Source organism: Thamnophis elegans, chromosome 1 (assembly GCF_009769535.1).
Source record: "Thamnophis elegans isolate rThaEle1 chromosome 1, rThaEle1.pri, whole genome shotgun sequence".
Classification (NCBI taxonomy): domain Eukaryota; kingdom Metazoa; phylum Chordata; class Lepidosauria; order Squamata; family Colubridae; genus Thamnophis; species Thamnophis elegans.
In genome coordinates, this window is record NC_045541.1 from 150,988,583 (window position 1) to 151,004,340 (window position 15,758).

The 15,758-nt window shown below is 45.4% G+C and overlaps 1 protein-coding gene across 4 annotated transcripts in view; it reads right to left on the reverse strand.

Moving 5' to 3' along the window:
- The window catches only part of CEP170B (centrosomal protein 170B), an 81,115-nt gene extending 70,303 nt beyond the window's left edge, over nucleotides 1-10,812 (reverse strand). For all 4 annotated transcript variants that reach the window (XM_032235055.1, XM_032235062.1, XM_032235068.1 and 1 more), the window contains exon 1: nucleotides 10,539-10,812. The gene's annotated coding sequence lies outside the window, so the exon portion shown is untranslated. The remainder of the gene's footprint in view (nucleotides 1-10,538) is intronic.
- Nucleotides 10,813-15,758: the final 4,946 nt, after the last annotated feature.

Consider the following 15,758-nt stretch of genomic DNA (forward strand, 5'->3'; position numbering starts at 1 on the left):
TCAAATATAAACTCAGCCAGAAAAGTTCACAAAGTAACTTGATCTTTTACTTTCTATCACACTAACCTGTGTCTCAAGATTGGAGAGCTAAAAATCATGAGAATTAGTGCTACATGCATCAAAATTGAGTTCCTGGAAGAAAGGCAAAATATAAATCTAAGGAATAACATCACCCAGAATCTCCAAAGCCCAAACTTCATGATCATGTGGTAGTATCATGACATAGATCCTGCAACCTTCAGTAATTGCCATGCTCGAAAACATGCACATGAAAGACCAGACTTTCTGTTAAACCTTGGCTTAATTACACCTATGCTCTCACCTATATACTTGAAGGTAGAAGGGCTACATAATCTTCTCTGGGGGAAGTCATTCAAGTAAAAAAATGAAAAGGGGTTTGTTTGTTTTTTAAATATAAATTGTAATTTCAAAAATTAATTTCAGGAAAGCATACACAAAATATAAATTAGTACAATTTACAGAAATAAAGGATAATAACCATAGAAACACAAGCATATTCAATCAGAAATAAATTTCGCATGTTGGTCTTCTTTGAAAGGAAAGGTGACAACACTTTATATCTCTTTCTATAATAATAGGCATTAAATTAACATATCCAGGATAGTACAGTGGCAGAAAATTAGCATATACAAATAGGAATACTGGCACTGGCAGCAATAACAGATCTTCTGTATGAACAATTTTACTTATAAATTCATTCCCAACACACCTTAAATAATTTAAAAACAACTCCTGTCTCCTAACTTTCTAGAATGCAGAATTTAATTATCTTAATAATACTTGTGTGTAGGCTAAGAATACTCAGAATTAGGTGTATCTATTTTAAAAAACAATTTTATGCATTTCCAAATATTCTCATATTTATTGAATGCATATCCTGCCTTTCATACAGTGGTCAAAGAATATATAATGTTCCATCTTATTTCTCCCTATAACAATCTTATGAGGCCTAAAGCCACTGTGTGGAGGATGAATTGCTAGAAAAATCTAATTACCTAGGGTTTTTTTTCTATGTAATATTTATTTGATTGCTTAAAACTATGCACTCTCTTTCCTAAAAAAAAAACACAATAAAGTAAAAATAATTTTTAAATTAGCAAAACAACCCAAAAATAGTCAAAGAAAACAACTTCCGCAGAAGTAATGTTAAATATATTTGTTTCATTGGCATGAAACAATCTGGTAAGGAATAGCTCAAATTTGGTAATGTGTTTAATAATCATATTTGAATAACAGCATTTCAAAATTAGATTGAAACTGAAAATGTTGTCAACATCCAAATGAAACATAAGTTTTTTTTTTAATCTAAGTTTAGGAACATAAAGAGGAGCCAGATTTAAATTCTCTGTCTAGAACAGTGTTTCTCAACCTTGGCAACTTGAAGATGTCCGGACTTCAACTCCCAGAATTCCCCAGCCAGCGGATGGGGAATTCTGGGAGTTGAAGTCCGGACATCTTCAAGTTGCCAAGGTTGAGAAACACTGGTCTAGAATCTTATTCCCAGGGATTGCAAAACAGATATCTGCCAAGCATTCTCAAGTCATGAGGACAATAACTCCTCTCCACACATTCTTAGCAACTAATAATAGAGGTAATCTATATCTATTAAACCAGTATGCAGTTGTGCTTTTTCCTCCATTATTTGCCTGATCCTCTTTTAAAGCCATTCACATTGATAATTTTCTTTAAATGTTGGGACAGTTCCCAAAGGTTCCTCTATTTTGCTAGACAAATGACCTTGCATTACAGGAAAGGAATATGAATGAGACTGGGTGAGTGTCAGCTTCTGCTTTGCTGTTGCTTCAGCTGCCATGAAACGGGGAGGGGGGGGCGTGTATGTGGGAGGGATTTAATTGATGTGCTGGAGGAATGTTCTAGGATGTACCAGTCGGTGGGATTACGCATGCGTACGTGTTTCCCGCCTGCATCAACGGCCTACACATTCCATCTTCGGCCTGTCGTTTTGAAGTTATCTCACACCTGACATTTGAAGGACTTATGATTGGACTGGAGCTTTGATCCTAAGGGGGGGGGAACGGGTTTGCCTATATATCAATTGCTTTCGCGCCATATTATTCAGATCTTGCTTCACTACTGCTCACTTACCATTTATAATAGTAAAAGTACTTTGGATTTCCAACCCATGGAGTCTCTTAGTCTTCTTTCTAATTATGGAGTGGGTGGGCCTTGACAAGAGAAGATCTGAATATATCCCTTTCCAGGAGATTTACGTCTACCGAGAAGGGAAAGAATGTCTTCTCCGACCAGAGAGGAAGAGGCGCAGCTGGAGGGGATTCCAGTGAACTAGGACCTCCCGACCTTTCGTTACACCAGCCCAGCCCGTCTGACCGACCTTTGCACGAAGATTATTTCAACTGCAAATTTCCAGTCAGCCTGAACCTTCCCCCCACCCCGTTGGTCAATTTCAGCGGGGCAAAGAGAGATAGAGACAAGCTGGAATGCTGGGCTCACCCAAAGACACCTCCACAAACTTCGCTGGAGCCAGGTGCTGTGAGAAAACCTCAGGCGAGTGAAGTCCCTGACTATTGGAGCCAAAGGTACTGTGGGGAAAGCAGAGGGGGCGATGAAGGAGAATGGAGAGGCTATCAGCACCGGGGCCGATGAGAAAACCCCAGCGGAGTGAATTACCTGATTATTGGGGTCAAACATTTTTGGAAGAGAGAAGGGGGGAGGAGGAAAGAGACTGGGAAACTGGCAACGTTACCCACGCCAGGATTCTCCCCCCCCCCTCGGCCCGCGTCTCCCCTGCGGCTAGAGGTTTCGCTGATCAAGAGGACCTCCCCCCCAGCCTCCCCCCCGAAGACATCGAATGGCTAAAATCCCTCCCTTGCCTGTACGTTTTAAGGGGGATTCTACTAGCCTTCCCTCCTTTCTTATGCAGGTGTTTAACTACATGGAAATTTATGGCCGGGACTTTGAATCTGACACTTTAAGGGTCAGAATGATTCTTTTATCTTTGGATGGTGAAGCGGCTACGTGGTCGACTGCTTTGCACATGTCTGGATCTCCCCTCTTGGGGAATTTCAACCGTTTTATGGAGGCTTTCCGTCAACGTTTTGATGACCCATTAACTGAGAAGCGGAACAAATTGAAGTTTTTAACCTTCGACCAAGACGATAGACCTGTCGCCCAATACATCCAGGAATTTCAGTGTCTCTCACAATACATGAGAGGATGGGGGAGGACGCCCTTCTGGACAGATTTGCCGAAGGGTTGAACGCAGACATTTATCAACAATGTGTCAATCGTAACCTGCCAAGACGCTTAATCACGTGGTTTGAGCATGCTGCAGACGCCGAGCTTGACTTAATCCGTCTGCGTTATGCCACTGAAGAAAGAAGGAAGCGGAAGGAGAAGGCTGCCCGGTCCCTCCCCCCTCCTACTACGCAATCGTTCTCCAAACGACGAGGCGACGCAAGAGGGCCCCCTTCTGGCTCCTCCAGACCGTTAACATGCTTTCGTTGTGGCAAGCTCGGGCACACCGCCCCCGAATGTCGCGCTAAACTGCCTCTTCTGCCCAACCCCCTCCCAGACGTGATGACAAGCCTGCCAGAGGCCCTGACAAGAAGAAGAAGGAGACAGCGTTCGCTGGGGAAACCAACCCCCCTCCTGTTGCCCAGCCATTGGAGGGTGACGCAGATGCTAACTCCTCTTCTTCTGAGGACTCTGATGACGACACTCGCCTCGCTGGGTGAGTTCAAACAAGGGGCCCCTTCTCATCCCTATTGAATTAAAAGTTCCTCCTGAGGGGACCCCTGCCACCCTCCTAGCTTTACTTGATTCTGGTTCCCGATCCATGATCAATCCCGCCATGGTAGAAAAATTGGGCATCAAATTGCGCACTTTGAAAACCCCGATTGTGTTTTGCCAAATAGATGGCTCGATTGCGGGGGGGGGGCCCGCCCATTTTTTTACTGAGCCTTTGGAAATGAAAATGGGTACCCATACTGAATTAATCTCTTTTGTGGTCGCACCTGGCATGGACAGACCACTCATTTTGGGCATCCCATGGCTCCGGAAGTGGAACCCTCACATAAATTGGCGGACAGGCCGCTTGCGTGTTCGCTCGAAGGTGCCTCCAGTGGGGGAGGGCTCTCCGGACCAACCTGAAGTCACTGACATTCCTGAAGTAGCCGCTAGAGGGCAGGAGAGGATTGCAGGAGAGGAAAAAATCCCGAAAGAATATTTGGATCTTAGGGACGTCTTCAGCGAGCAATCTTCGGACATTCTACCCCCCCACGGCCTACTGACTGCTCCATTGACATTTTACCCGGGGTCAAACTCCCAAAACCCCGCATTTACTCCATGTCACCCAGGGAAATGGAGGAGATGCGTTCTTTCATTGACAAAATTTGAAACGTGGGTTCATTGAACCGGCTCGACCAAGGTGGCTGCCCTGTCCTATTTCGTGAAAAAAAGATGGGTCTCTTCGTTTGTGCTGTGACTTTCGCAACCTTAACGCCATCTGTACTCAAAACCTCTACCACTACCACTGATGAAGGACTTGTTAGCGCAACTGGGGAAGGGCCGCATCTTCAAAATTGGACCTGCGGGAAGCTTACTATAGAGTACGCATTAAGGAAGGGGACGAATGGAAGACCGCATTCAACTGCCCTCTTGGTTGTTTCCAGTTCCGAGTTATGCCTTTTGGCCTACAGGGGGCTCCTGCTGTGTTCATGCAATTCATTAATGAGATCCTCCACGATCATCTCATAAGGGCGTTATCGTCTATCTGGACGATATCCTCATTTATACTCGCTCTTACGACCACCACGTCAATCTGGTGCGCACTGTCTTGAAAAAACTCCGTGCTGCCAACCTATATGCCAAATTGTCTAAGTGCGAGTTTCACCAAACGACTATCGACTATCTGGGCTACCGTATCTCCTCGAATGGCGTTGAAATGGACCCTGAAAAAGTGAAGGCGGTCACTGAGTGGGACGCTCCCAAAACTCGTAAACAGTTGCAAAATTTTTTGGGTTTCGCTAATTTCTACCGTCAATTTATTCCCTCTTTTGCCAACATTGCTCTCCCTATCACTAATTTACTCAAGACTAAAGGCGACCCGAAGCCTAAACCCAATAAGCCTTTGGACTGGACCATGGAATGCCAGGCGGCATTCGAAAAACTTAAACGCCTTTTTGCCGCTGAACCAGTTCTTAAACATCCTGATCTCACCCAGCCTTTCGTCGTCCAGGCGGATGCCAGTGATGTCGCTGTTGGGGCCGTTCTGCTACAAGCCAATGACCAAGGTAACTTACAGCCTTGCGCGTACACCTCACGTAAACTCACTGACACAGAACGGCGCTGGGCGGTTTGGGAGAAGGAAGCTTTTGCGGTCCGTTGGGCCCTCGCTACTTGGCGCCATTTTCTCGAAGGCTCTATACACCCATTTGAAGTGTGGACTGACCACAAGAACTTGGAAGCGTTACGCACCCCTCGTCGTCTCTCCCCCAAACAGATGCGGTGGGCCCAATATTTTAACTGTTTCAATTTCACTCTCAAGTATATCCCGGGCGGTAAGAACTTCATGGCCGATGCTTTGTCCCGATTGCCTCAGTATAATTGTTCCAAACTGAGTATCGTCCAACCGCTCTTGGCAGCTCCGGTACTCACACGTCAACAGACCAAGGCTCAGGAGGTAGTGCCTCACGATCTACTTTCTAACCTCAAAGCGGCTCTTCCTCAAGACGACTGGTTCCTGACCCATCGGGACGAGTGCACCATGAGGGACGATCTACCGTGGATAGGTGCTAAATTATACGTCCCCGCTTCCCTACGACTTGTCGTCCTTCGTCGCGCTCATGACTCCCGGATGGCGGGTCATTTGGATTCGTCAAGACTTTACACCTTGTGAAGAGACAATTCTGGTGGCCTTCTTTAAAAAAGGACATTGAGCTTTATGTGGCCAGTTGCCCAGTTTGCGCTGCCGCCAAAAAGCCGCCGGGGAAACCGCAGGGACTTCTACAGTCTGTCGCCCGCCCGGTTGCACCTTGGAAGGAGATTTCTATGGACTTTATTGTTGACCTCCCCGAGAGCCAGGGGCACACCGTCATCTGGGTGGTCACTGATTTGTTTTCCAAGCAAGTTCATTTCGTGCCTTGCCACAAAATTCCTTCCGCCAAGGCGTTGGCTAAATTATTTCTTTCCCACATCTACCGGTTACATGGGATTCCCGACCGTATTATCTCCGATCGTGGAGTCCAATTCACATCTAAATTTTGGAAGGAGTTCCTCGCACGCATTGGTTCCGCCCAAGGCCTTAGCTCCGCCTACCATCCTCAGACTAATGGCGGCTGTGAACGTACTAATTCCGTCCTTGAACAATATTTACGTTGTTTTATCAATTATCAACAGGACGATTGGGTTGACTTGTTACCGCATGCTGAAGTGGCCTATAACAATTCGGTTCACTCCAGTACGGGCTTCACCCCTTTCCGGGTCGTTTACGGCCAGGATTTTGTTCCTATCCCCGAACTGCCTACGGCCCAGCCTCAGGTTCCTTCCGTTGCAGACTGGAGTGAGCGTCTCAGTCGCCTTTGGCCCCTGACTCTTTCCACCTTGGACGCTGCCCATAAGGCTCATAAGAAGCAGGCTGATAAGAAACGCTCTCAGCCCTATGAGTACCACGTTGGAGATTTAGTGTATTTGTCCACAAAATTCTTGCATACTACACAAAATCGAAGAAATTGGGTCCCAAGTATGTTGGCCCTTTCCCAATTGTGAAGGTTATCAATCCTGTTTCTGTTCGTTTGCAATTGCCCAAGCATCTCAACCGTATCCACCCAGTGTTCCACATTAACCTCATCAAACCTGTTCGAGTGTCCAACCTAAGGCCCACAGATGACCCTCCGCCTGCTCCGTTACTTGTGGATGGGGAACATCATTTTGAAATTCGTGACATTCTTGATTCCCGTCGGCACCGTAATCGCATCCAATACCTTGTGGCTTGGAAACATTTTCCCCCCTCCCACACGGAATGGGTTGATAAGTCCCACGTTCGTGCGCCCCGCTTACTCCAGAAATTTTATGCTTCTTATCCCGACAAACCTTGACTTCTCTCCCCTCCCTTTTCATTTGTTTTGTTATTTGTCTGTTTTGTTTGTGTTTCTTCCAGGCCTGACAGCCTTTTTCCGGGGGACGGCCGGATGTCAGCTTCTGCTTTGCTGTTGCTTCAGCTGCCATGAAACGGGGAGGGGGGGGCGTGTATGTGGGAGGGATTTAATTGATGTGCTGGAGGAATGTTCTAGGATGTACCAGTCGGTGGGATTACGCATGCGTACGTGTTTCCCGCCTGCATCAACGGCCTACACTTCCATCTTCGGCCTGTCGTTTTGAAGTTATCTCACACCTGACATTTGAAGGACTTATGATTGGACTGGAGCTTTGATCCTAAGGGGGGGAACGGGTTTGCCTATATATCAATTGCTTTCGCGCCATATTATTCAGATCTTGCTTCACTACTGCTCGCTTACCATTTATAATTAGTAAAAGTACTTTGGATTTCCAACCCATGGAGTCTCTTAGTCTTCTTTCCTAATTATGGAGTGGAGTGGGCCTTGACAGTGAGTTTTCAAAACCATGAATATTTTGAAAGACTTTAAATATTGTCTTTAGCCTACTCATCTCAATTGACTTTTTTCTAAATTAAAAGAAAATGATATATTGTAACTTTTCTATTCAGTTTCAGGACCATTTTGGCTATCCTTTGACTGTATTTTTATTCACCTTTGTTAACATTTTTTCAAATAACTGTGATCATTCCATAGGTTGATTTAAAAAGCATTGGGGGCTGGAATACTAAAAGAATTTATAGTGTTTCCATGGAAATAAATTTATTCTCTGTGGCACAAACTTAATGCAGCAAATTGCTAAAAGCAAGCCCATTAACCTATAACTTTAGTACCTGTTTCATTGGTGACCTATGAAAAGACACATTTGAAGAAGTTAAGCACAGAACGCAAGAACTACATACAATTTTAGAATGTAAGCATAGTATGAAGAAAGAGATTGTAAGGTCACCAATGAAACATTGAAGCAGGACTAAGCCTCAATGAACTTACTCCCATTTAAATATATTTTGATTGTATTATATGAGATTCAGCTCTAGAACAAGTCAGATTCAAAGTGGTTGCAAATTCATAAGGAGAAAGACTAGAACTGTAACTCACATCCCACAACACAAGCATTCTATGTTGCCAATTTCACAGCAGCTTCTCAAAGAAAAATGTACAAAATTGGGCACTCATGAAATAGGTGTACTTTACCACACAAAATAGAGGAGTAGCAACTCATGTGGCCATCATTGTTGTAATATTAACCAGGTAGTAATACAATACAATAGCAGAGTTGGAAGGGACCTTGAAAGTCTTCTAGTCCAACCCCCTGCCTAGGCAGGAAATTCCAGTGTTCCATATAGAATTCCATATAGTATTCCAACATTCCATATAGAAATTAAAAAATTGAACTTAGTACCCTCCAATTGTGTGAATTAGAACTGACATCTTCCCCAGCTTATATATTCAATGGTCTTATTGGTACTTACACAACACAACCCAAGAGGCTGGAATTATTAGAGGCTGTTATTCAACACAGCTGAAAAGCATCAAGGTGGAAATCTGTCTGTTCATTCTCCCTTAGTCCTGCCACTATAAAGATAAGAACCTGATGTATCCCTGAAAGGATTATGAATATACCGGCTGTGTTACTCTAAATGCTTCACAAGATGCTTCCTAAAAATCCAACTTGAAATAATAAAAGGAGGTTTGGTTTTTATTCTTTTTAACACAGCATCTCTCTTTCTCAATCTGCTTGCTCTTCTAATATATGCAACTAACTGCAAAGACATGTTTGCATCTGTTACTAGAAGGAAGGGAATAAACATGCTAAGCAGGCTCTTATTGGCCCCACAATGCAGACACAAGTCAGGACAGTAATCAAAGCTTGCAATGCTTATTTTATCTCCTCCCTGCCCCCCTTCAGTGGCTGTATCTTTAATCATCTCGCTAAACCTCAGAGGTGGCAAATTCACACCACGAGTGCTTATTGTGGACATTTTCTGAAAAGGAGGGGAAGTTTAAAGGAAAACACAGGCAGGCAGGCCTCAATAATCCATCTGATAGAGGGGGAAAGGGGGAAAAGAGTTTAATAAGAATAAAGCAAAATGCAAGAAAGAGCAGCTGTGGAATGGCGTAAATGAAAAATTACTAGAAAAGCTTAATAACAGAAGGACAGGAAGGATCTTAGATCAAAAGAACATGCTCAAGGGAGATTGCCTGGTTGGCAGCCACCAAATGCCAACTCAGCTAGCTAGGCCAGGGTTCATCCCAGATCTTTCACCATTATGAAGCCACCACTGCCAGCAGCTATCCACACCTTAAGAGAAAAAGGGTGGAGGAAAAAGCCACGCCAACAGTCAAGCCAAGGTGTGACCACAAAAAATTGCCAGCCAGCTTAAACTGCCTTTCTTTCAGAAAACCTTTGGCGAATCAGTGGGAGGGCAATGGGAACAGAGGAGAAAGATGAAGCACCTTTAACCTTCGCATTTCCAAAACCTAGGTTGGAGCACCATGAGCTCTTTGTTTAGAAAGAAGGCTGAGGCAGTAGCAAGCATCGCCTCAAAGAAGGGGCAGAGGGGATTAGTTCAAGGAAAATTATGCTAGGTGGCGGCAGAGCAGGTGGCAGAACTAGAAAGGAAGAAAGCAAACAGAGACTCCAAAGTATCACTAATCCCAAATTATAAACCTGGCAGGAGATTTACACCTTTTTCTTACACCTGCTTTCATGGAAAACAATGCCCTACCTGTAGTCACTGAAATACTAAGATCCCCCCTCCCCCTCATCCTGCAACTTGCACACCTCTTCCTTGTTCTTTCCACACAGGCACGCCCAGCGACACCCACAGCTCCGCATCCCAGCAGGGGAAGTGGATGTATTACCTCCGTTTACCTGGCCAGGACTCACACGGCTGCACCCGCAGTCTCCTCTCTGCCACACCTGCCTTGCCCGCTTTCAGATCCTCTCCCAGCCAGAGCCTCTGACGGCATCACGAGACTCTTTGTTGTATTCACATCTGCTTCCTCCCCCCCCCAACCCCCAAATCCGGCAGGGATAGTTCTCCCTCACCACCCCCGCGCCGTCTGCCTCTCTCACATCACCAGCTCCACCCGCACCGCACCCCACCCCCCCGCGGTCCGATTCTGCAGCAAGGCTACGGCGTCCTCCCCCCCCCTTCGCTTTCCCTTCCCCTCTCTATCCGCAATCCCGGGCCCGGCTGCTCATCCCCGCAGGGAGGCCTCCGCCTGGGTATGCGCTCCGCAAAGCGACCAGGTGCTGCTGCTTCAGCGGGCGGAGGCCTCGGGCAAAAACCCCAAGGCAGGATCAGCTGTTTCCTGCCGGAGGAGAGGAGCCGGCCTGGACTTCCTTCGGCAGGGAGAGACTGGAGGGCTGCTTCTTCCCGAAAAGTCAGGCTCCTCCCGGTTACCTGTCCACCTTACCCTGCTCGCACCAGCGGCTCCGACTTCCTGCCTTCAGCGCTGCGCCAGGTGAGAGCGGCCCAGCCCAGCGTGGCGGCGGCAGCAGCAGCCTCGAGTCTCCCCCCTTCAGCCTCCTCGACTAGGCGCTGCCATTATGCCTTTGCCCACATTTGGTTTTCGGGTTCTCTCCCCTTTCTCCTCGGCGCCCGGATCGTTCTCGCTGCCCAGGCACGAACCAAGCAGGCAGCGCCGCCTCCCCGCCTTGACTTGCACAGCAGGTTCCAGACGCCAAGGGGCGGCTCTCGCCTTCTCTCTCTCCCTCTCTCCTCCCCTTCCCCGCCCTCGCCTTTCTGCGCCTTCTGCTCAGCCTAATTCTCCCTTCCGGGCAGCTCCGGCAGCAAACCGCCAGGTTAGGTCAGGTGACGGCGGGGCGAAACCTCGTCCCGCCAGACTGGGGCGCGCCGATGCGAGAGGCGGGATGTGCGGGACCGGTTTGCTTTCCTCGCTTTGGCCGGAGCTGCTCCGGGGCTTGCTTGCGACTGCGAGACCGACGGATTGGAACAGCCCCGGGGGCGGGATATTCCTTGAGGAGCACGCGGCGTCCCAGTGGGAAAAGAAAAAAGAAAAAGAAAAGCTGGGTGGGGGCTTTACAGGCGGCAAATAATTGGAGGGGGCGCAGTTGGAGGAGGTGGAAAGCATCAGACCTCAGATGAATCGTGGCAAGGCTAAAGGGCTTTAGATGTTCGGCCCTTTTCCAGAATTATGCAGTCTTTTGGTGGTGGATAGAGTTGCAGTGCCTCAGACAGACCTGGTGTGCAACGTGAGAGTCCTTTTGGACCAGGGGTGGGTTCCTGCCAATTCTAACCTCTTTTATAGATGAGGTTCCACAGATCTACAGTGCCGTTTAGAACCGGTTCCAGCTCCCTCCCCCCTGCCTGCACATCATCAAGATGAAGAGTGAGAGGAGGAATTCTGGGAGTTGAAGTCCACAAATCTTAAAGCTGTCAAGTTTGAACACCTCTGGGTTTTTTTCCCTAAAGGGTTAGGGGTGCAAGGGTCTTGCAACTTGACAGCTTTAAGACTTGATTGCTTCAAATGCCAGAGTTTCTGAGCCAACATTTTGGTTGCTAAGCAAAAGCGTTGTTAAGTGAGTTTCACCACATTTTCAAGTTAGCCACGCCCACCCAGTCGCATGGCTGGCAAGACATTCCCAACCAGTCACATGGCCAGTAAGCCACTCCCACAAAGCAGGTCACACCTATAGAAGAGGTTCTAAAAATTTTGAAACCCACCACTGCTTTGGACTCACAACTCCTTCTGATGTGTAGATGTAAGGGCTTTTGCATGCTTTCAGGTTGTGGACAGTGGTATATTAACCATTAAGCAGATTAAGCACCTGTTTCGGGCACGAGGCCCAAGGGGGCACCACAAAGTTGAGAAAGGGGAAAAAAACCAATGAAGATTTGTACAGTATGTACAAAAGAGGGGGGGGCACCAAGATTTGTCAGTGCTTAGGGCACCAGTGAGCCTTAATCCACCACTGGTTGTGCACCAGTTGTGTTCCTGTATTGGAGAGCTCAGCTCATAGTTACTCATGCCCTGGTCACCTCCCAATTGGATTACTACAATGTGCTCTACATAGGGTTCCACCACAAATCCGCGGAGACATAAGCGCGAAGACTAAATCGCGCCGTTCTAAGCGCTAGGGAAAAACGCGACCCTACCGCGATGACATAATCGCGGAGGGCAAAATCGCGCATTCCCAAGCACTCAGTACCCTAAACCTAACCCTAAACCTAACCCTAAAACAAACCCCTAAACCTAATCCTAACGCTTACCTTAATTGAAGTCGGCTTTCTGCCGCGGCACCGTTTTAAAGCGCCCTTCTGTTGCCGCGCTGTTGTCGCAGCGGTGATGACGCGCGGTGATGACATCGGCTTTAGCGCCGCGATTTTATCGCCGCGATTTTGACCAGTGCGGTTTTGTCGTGCCACGCTACATAGGACCCTTGAAGAGTATCAAGAAGCTTCAGGCTGGTGAAAAATGTTTCACCAGCCTGAAGCTTCTTGATACTCTTCAAGGATAGTATGATCAGTTATGTGTGTCTCTAGAATAGCACAGGTGACACTTTTGCACTGTGAGCACCATTGGTCACCAGCCTGCTTCTGCATCCAGTTGAGGGTGCTGGCTTTGACCTTTGAAGCCTTTCATGGCAAGGTCCAAGTTCTCTGAGGGACCACTTCTTCCCAGTTACATCTTCCCATCCCAATCAGATCCAGCAGCATGCTGAAGGTCCCAGCTTTTAGAGAATTACACTTGGCAGGCCCAAAAAGATGGGGCTCCCCTGCAAAGGCACCCACATTATGGAAATAAGGTTGAGCTCGTCCAGAACTCCTTTGTCATGCTTTGTCATCAGGCATGAGGGTCTGAGGCTACTATTGAGATCTTGAGGCTGCCTTTGCTAATCTAATCCAGAGTTTCCCAAACATTTGGGCTTTGTGGACTGGCTGAGGGAGGGGAGAGGAGATGGTTCTGCACAACTGTACAGCTCCATTTGCTCCTTTTTTACATTTCTTTATATCTTTGTACACCACCCAGAATCACTGCTTGTGAGATGGATGGCTATAAAAAATGTTCATAAATGGGAAGGAATCATGCTGTTCAGCTATCACTGTATAACTCAAGATGGCCAATAAGCTCTCGAGGATACCCATTTACTTCCAGATTTTTTTTTTAAAATTTAAGAAATATGAAGTGATACATTTGATTAAGGCAGTGTTTCTCAACCTTGAGAACTTTAAGATATGTGGACATCAATTCCCATAATTCCCCAGCATGTCTTAAAGTTAGTCCATACATCTTTTTTATAGAATAGAATAGAATAGAATAGAATAGAATAGAATAGAATAGAATAGAATAGAATAGAATAGAATTCTTTATTGGCCAAGCATGATTGGACACAAGGAATTTGTCTTTGGTGCATATGCTCTCAGTGTACATAAGGAGAATAATACATTCATCAAGAATAAAAAGATACAACATTTAGTGATAGTGAAGGTTACTAATAAGCTATCAAATTGTACTAGGAAACAAATAGAAACTATAAATTGAAAGATACAAGCAACATGGTTATAGTCGTAAGTGGGGAGAGATGGATACTAGGAAGGAAGAATAATAGTAATACATTCTTAGTAAATTATTGACAGTGTTGTGGGAATTAGTTGTTAAGCAGAGTGATGGCATTTGGGGGGGAAACTGTCCTTGTGTCTAGTTGCGCTGGTGTGCAGTGCCCTATAGTGCCATTTGAGGGTAGAAGTTGAAACAAATTATATCCAGGATGTGAGGGGTCCGTAGATATTTTCACAGCCCTCTTTTTGATTCGTGTAGTATATAGGTCCTCAATGGAAGGCAGATTGGTAGCAATTGTTTTTTCTGAAGTTCTAATTATCTGTTGAAGTCTATGTTTGTCTTGTTTATTTGCAGAACCAAACCAGAGAATTATGGAGGTGCAGATGACAAACTACAGAATTCCTCTGTAGAACTGAATCAGCAGCTCTTGGGCAGTTTGAGATTTCTGAAATAACATTCTTTGTTGTGCTTTTTTGATGACGTTTTTGATGTTAGGTGTCCATTTTAAGTCTTGAAATATGATAGAACCTAGAAACTGGAAGGAATCCACTGCTGATACAGTGTTGTCTAGTATTGTAAGAGGTGGTAGTATAGGAGGTTTTCTTCTAAAATCCACCACCATTTTTATGGTTTTGAGTTAGGGTTAGGGTTTTGAATTCAAGATTGTTCTGGTTGCAGTACAAGGCTAGTTGTTCAATCTCCCATCTGTATGCAGATTCATCCTTGTCTTGAATGAGGCCAATCACTGTTGTATCATCTGCAAATTTCAGTATTTTAACAGAGGGATCTTTTGAGATGCAGTCATTGGTGTATAGAGAGAAGTGGAGAGAGCACAAAGCCCTGGGGGGCTCCGGTGCCAATTGTACAGGTATCTGATGTGATTTTGCTTAGCTTCACCTGCTGCTTCCTGTCTGTTAGGAAGTTTTTGATTCATTTATTAGTATGGTCAGGTACAGCTAGCTGATTTAGTTTAGATAGAAGAATATCTGGAATTATGGTATTGAATGCTGAGTTGAAGTCTACAAAGATGAACCTTGCATAGGTCTTCAAGATGTTGTAGGATGTAGTGCAGAATCATATTAACAGCAGCATCTGTCAATCTATTTGCTCAGGCAATGCAAGGGGTCTAACAGCGGATCTGTGGTGGTTCTCAGGTGGCCGAGAAGTAGTCTTTCAAAGGTCTTCATAATTAAGGATCACAAGTTTGAAAAACACTCGATTAAAGTATTGTCATCCTGCTGGTTTAAATCACCTTAATTCAAAACTATTTTAAATTAGTCCAGTTTGGCCCCAGATCTTGAATGTTATTTTATTTTTAGTATTTGCTTTGTGACAGCTGATATTTAAAGAAAATGGTTGCTTTGGTTGAAGGTTATTCAAAGTGAGTAATTCGGCTGGAGGAAGTCAAGCAACATAAATAAAAACTAATCAAGATGAAAGTACATTTGGTCAATATAAATTCTTCTTGAAGATGAAGATTTCTGTAAGGAATTACCGTATTTTTCAGAGTATAAGAGCCTCAAAAAGAGGCTGAGAATCTGGGTGCATCTTATACACTGAATACAGCATTTTTTGCCTCCCCAAACCCTGCTCCCTTCACCAAAATGGCCGTGCATAGCTTCTAGGAAGCTTTTAGAGAGTTCCTGGGGGATGGGGAGAGCAGAAATGAGCAAAAAACGGCCCATTTTATGCTCAATTTTACCTCAGCCCCCAGGAGCACTCCATAAGCTTCCTAAAGGCTATTCATGCCCTTTTTTATCGAAAAAACGGGCCCTTTTTGCTTGTTCCCCCTCCCCCGAGCACTCTGCAAGTTCCCTAAAGGCTATTCATGCCTTGGGGGGGTGGGAAACGGGCCGTTTTTGGTAGGTTTGCAGAGTGCAAAAACTGTTTTTTTTTCCTCTTCAAACTTTGCTGTGTCTTATGCTCGGTGCATCTTATACTCTGAAAAATACGGTACCTTTCCCTAAGTATCACACTAAACATTTGAAAATACTCTTTGAACTTTTAGTGTACGTTTCAAGATGTGGTTTTTCTGAGAAAAATTGAATGAGAAAAAAAATTCCCATAAAAACATGTTTTGAAATATGACATTTTTTCATTATTTATAGTCTG